Raw genomic sequence first — 4,999 nt, forward strand, 5'->3', positions numbered from 1 at the left:
GTGATTCCCTTTCAGAGCTTTCTCGGGTCCATAACAAGCGCAGGCAGCTATTCAAATGCAAGTTGCGTCCCCAAATGCGCCGCTGGCCTGAGCAAAAGGACCCTCTCTCGCACGAGGCGAGCCGAGAGCGGCGCTGGGGTTCTGGGTCACCTCTTTTCTCCCGGCTTCTCCCTGGCTTTCCCCATTCCTGAATTAGCTGTTTATTTACGGCTACAAACCTGTGTGTGCCAGCGAGCCAACGCGCGAGGGAGGGAATTGATCTTTACCCGGACTCAAAGCTGGAGCCGAGGGAGTGCAGGGGATTTGGGGTTCTGAAAGGGACTCGGAGCGTGTGTGCTGAGTGGGGAGCCTGTGGGCTTCCTGGCCCGCTTCGCTAAGCCTCGCGACCTTGCAGGAATCTTCATGCCTGAGATCCGCCCGAGCCCGGGCTTTGGAGAAAGTGGCGGCCGCTACGTCCTGGTCTTTAAAATGAACGCAAAGAAAGGTACCTGCGACGCGCTCTGGTTACTTTTTCCGGTTGTGCACCAGGAGGACTAGGGGTGATTTATAGGAGAGGGGTGGGATTGGGGACTTAAAATTGAGCTCTTTGGCTCCTGGTTTCTCATTCGAAATTATGCCTCATTTGAAATTATGCAAATTGACTCGGGTTTCCCTCGTTCCTAGGAGGCAAAGCTGAAACCTTGTCGCGTGTCAGAAGCAAGCTGCCGTGAAATCTACTAATGAGCACCGACTCGCCCTTCGCGGTAAGCCAGCCTCTCAGGTCCATGCGGGCTTGGACCGAGAAGGGGAAGTCAGCGCGGCCAGGTGCTTCAAGGTGTGCCTCGGGGGTCCTCTGCTGAGCTCGTGGCCACGCATATAGCGTGGGAGCCAGGGGCGGAGGGCAGAGCCCGCGTCACGCCCGGGAAGCGGAAAGGGGGAGCCCCCCTCCCGGCCTGCCTGCCAGCCACCGTGGGTAACAGGTCCTCCCCGAGAGTTTAAAAGCAGCAAATGAGAGCGGAGAGCTGGCCTCGGAGCGGGGTGTAAACGCGGGTGGCGGGCACGCGAGCGCGCGGCTGAGCTTTGCGCGCGGTTCTCCTCTGGAGCAGCGCGCCGAGGCCCCGCGCACCTGCTTTGTGCGTTTAATACAAACGGAACGGGCGGGATCCACTCCTTCGCGCAACCTCCCTACTGGAATCTGTCTGTTCTTCCCCGTGTTTGGTGGACATTTCTATATCGCCCAGGTTACTCAGTTGTCCCTAGGAATCTCACCCAACCCTTCTAAAGACAATACCAGCCACTCACCTTGAGATTCTAAAATGTTGTGGTATAACCATCTCGTTTTCGTAAGCGGTGGCTAAATTTGTGTTGTTTGCCTTTTGAGTGCTGAGCGGGGGTAGGTTATTTATACCTGCAGACATAGCCAAACACACTTTCAAATATTTTTCCCATATTACTTCAGTGCTGAGAGCAGGCAGGGAGCTTTGCGGTGTCTGCTTTACGCAGAACTCACGGAGTATTTTTTGTTGGGTTTTTTGTTTTAGTATCGTTGAAAAGCGTAGACTTGTTATCTGTTCTTTCCATAACAGATCCTTTAGCAACTAAAACAGTTAAAGTGTATTTGAGAATGAACGGAGAAAAAGGAGACAGGTTGGGACAAATAAATCCAACATAAATTGAACAAAGCAAATGAAACTACGAAAAGGATATGAGCAATTAATATTTGTGGGAGAATGAGGTTTAAACACTGAGATTTCTAGACTTAACTCACAACACAAAATAAAACGAAACCAGAAGAATTAAATACGTTGCCTTGCCCTTAAATGTGTAACCGAAGACGATGGGCCTGCCCCGAGCCATCTTGGTCAAGTGTGCACTTGGAGGCTGTCAAAAGAGAGATTCACTTTGAGACACTTTCATACATTTTCAGTAAGCTACAACCAATTAGGGAGCCTTTGGTTCTGGCGGGAAACTATTTTAATTTTATCTCTGCCTTTAGGGGAGAAGAAAGCCCAGGCAGTTAAGTTATTACTGGTTCCTGTGGAGTTAATTTAATGCAAATAGTCTTCTCTCCTGTCAGCGCGGCAGAAAATAGAAGCCCCAGGGGTCAGGAAGGGCTGGCCAAACGGTGTGGAAGACTCTCGGCTCCGGGGATGGACTTAGACCCTGGAGTAGCATTGGGCTGGTTGCTTTTCTCCCTCTCCTAAAACTGTAATTCAAGATGTAAGTAAAAGTGTTTTCATTTTTTTTTATTGATCCCACTAACATCTTTCATTATCCAGCATGTAGCCACAGCAAATTATTGCTCATTTGATACCCAGAATTCTATTGACCATGGCTTTCGTCGGAGAGAGAATTCTAACTACTGGCTGCTCTAGGCTCAGAGCTTAGGTTGGAAACAAGAAAATCCAGCCCTGAGCAGCAGGAATTGATGGAAATGGGTTGGTGACGTGAAGCCACATAGGCATGCATAGAAACCTGTTTTTTACTCAGCCTGCTTTGCCCCAATTCAGGAAAAAAAGGTCAATCCCTTTGGAATAGATTTTCTTCCTTGGAAGGTTGGATATTTGTTTGGCAAGTTCTTTCCTGCTCTGGCCAGGAAGAGGAAGAAAATGAGACAAAGGAAGATTGGTCCTCAAGGCTTTGGGTCAAAACTACCCCAAAAGTGGGACTGTTTGAAGAACCATTAAACTTAAACCACACCTCCTCAGCAAAAGATTCTGAATTTTTTCTCCTGCTCCACAAATAGCATTTCTTAAATTTCAACCTCCTCTAAGTCTTTCGAGACTCTACAGCATTACAGTGGCCACAGTGCAGTGAGCACTCTGAGAACCAAGAACGGCAGTTGGCACCCAGTCTCCATGGCAAGAGCCACAGCTACAGTGTTCAACTGGGTGAAGAAACAGCCTGTATCCAGAAAATACCTGATCTTTGACCCTGGAACTCACAGCTCCAGGTTGCTGGAGAAAGGTTGGTCCCAAAATAAGGCTGGAGAGAAGGGCCCTGGAGGACACTGGGAAAGGCCAAGTGAGTTCCTCAGGTTGAGGAGTTTGCCTTCCAGTTACAAGGAGCTGATGCTGCACCCAAGCAGGAGACCCAAAGCCTCGCCCTGCCAAAGGCTGCCAGCCTATCTCCTTCCTGGCCTGGTAGGGCACCTACACCTCACCTCCACACTGCCTCCGTCTGGGTGAAAGTCACCTTGTCACCTCGACTCAAAAAGAAAACAAGCCCAGCTGGATCAGACCACAGATTCTGCAATATCTCCAAGGAACAAGCAATTGGGGGGCCTTCTTCAGCCCTGGCACCTGGAGAGCCCGTGGAAGAGATGGCTGGAAGGGGGTTCGTTTCTGCAAGTACTAGGAGCCAGCCCCTCTAGGCTGGTTTCCAGGAGAGCAACAAGAACAACAAAAAGAAGCAATTAAAGATTTTCTAAATGAATTCCAGCATCTGCCACCTGGCTCCAAAAGTGAAGGTGCATTTAAGGGCGCTAAGGGACCTGGCTGGGCAGTTTTTGTTTCCTAATGACACTGGTAAACGTGTGTGAAGCCACGGTCAGGGAGCCACATTGTTCCAGGCAGTGAAAACGTAGACGTAGGCACTGCAAAGAACATACACGGAGTGGAGCATTGGGAGAAGTGGAGAAACTGCGGTGGATTCGGACACTTAACTTTATAATTATGGAAGTGTGGAGAGAGATGCATTCTGGGCTCTTTTGTTCTTCTTTTTAGTGTGGTTTTAAAGCAAACAAATCCTGGCTGTTGGTATAATCACAGTATGTCCAATGTAGTATATTTCTCAAGTATACTCATGGCCACGTTTAAAAAAAAAAATCTAGCCTCTGCTGGTGTGGAAACAAACAAACAAACATTTTGCTGATTCCAGCACAAGCTCTGAAAGGCAAATAAAAAGCACACATTGGGGGTGGGGACGGCTGACTTCAAGCAGTTCTTCCTATATGGGTGACTGGCTGAGTTCTGGGGCTGTGGAGTCCAGAAAAGGCAAAGTAGATCACCCTGAACTGAAAGTCACCTTGGGGAAACAAGACTTGAGACCTGGGTTTGAGGTCATGTTGGAGTCACTGAACATTTCTTTGGAGCACGGCATAGCTGAGAACTTCTCAACTCGGTTGCTTCCGACTGGAGACTGGGAAATTTCTTCCCCTGGCGTGCGTGCGTAGCAGCAATCACGTCCTGAGTTAGGTGTCGTCCTTACCTCTCACAGTGTCACAGTCAGGGGGCCTCTTCCTCCCCCCCCCCACCCACTCCCGCTTTGCCAGGCAAATGAAACAAAAAGAACTCAATAGTAAATTATTTTGTTCAGCCTTCTGTCTTTTTATGAAAATAAAAGCCAACACTTTGTCATTTTTAATCGCATAAGCAGACAATAAATCTAATTTCGATATTGATTTTTTTTCTAGAATCAAGTGATTTTTTTTCTTTTGTAGTCTGTTGTGTTTCCTTTCTGAGATACTCATTGCTTGTGGACCCTGTGGTGATGAGGCCGTGGATCCAGTTCTTGTGTGTGGGAGGAGGGGCATGCTCCTCTGAAACACGAACTTCATTGTGGACTTCAAAAGAGATTTTTCTCGATAGCAGGAAGTTTGGGTTTGGTCTAACTATCCGGAGATCGGTTTCAACTTACGTCCTGAAATAGAGCTAAGGCTCAACAGGGTACTTTAGTGGTTATAGCCTCTGAGATTCATTTTTATTTTCCCCATTCAATTAATAAAATAAAGTAAAATACAAAACGATCACGGAGAAGCCTTGCGGATGTCAGGAGGTCCGCAGGACACTGCGAGGCCCTAGAAACTCTTCCCAGAGGATAAACACCCCCAGGCGTCAACCAGATGAACCTTGGCAGTAGCCAAACCCTATCTGAGAAGCTTCACGCGGGTCGGGCACCAGCCAGGAACCGCTCAAGCGCAGGTGGACCCTCAGCTCACCTGCCCCTCCTTCTTCAAAAACAGGATTCCTTGGTGTTGGTACCAAAGTTAACTGGCCCCTTTTTCTATGAAAGTCTAGGG

The 4,999-nt window shown here is 48.6% G+C and overlaps 1 long non-coding RNA gene across 2 annotated transcripts; it reads left to right on the forward strand.

Annotated features, from left to right (window-relative positions):
- Positions 1 to 240: 240 nt before the first annotated feature.
- On the forward strand, positions 241 to 4,999 carry LOC127184041 (uncharacterized). Of its 2 annotated transcripts, none has more exons than XR_007830096.1 (3): positions 241 to 484; positions 664 to 743; positions 2,259 to 2,448. It is a non-coding gene; the product is annotated as an uncharacterized LOC127184041 (long non-coding RNA). The 2 variants fall into 2 exon arrangements; XR_007830095.1 differs by lacking the exon at positions 2,259 to 2,448 and adding an exon at positions 4,421 to 4,999 and having other exon boundaries at positions 243 to 484.

The sequence above is a fragment of the Acomys russatus genome, chromosome 32 (genome assembly GCF_903995435.1).
Source record: "Acomys russatus chromosome 32, mAcoRus1.1, whole genome shotgun sequence".
Classification (NCBI taxonomy): Eukaryota; Metazoa; Chordata; class Mammalia; order Rodentia; family Muridae; genus Acomys; species Acomys russatus.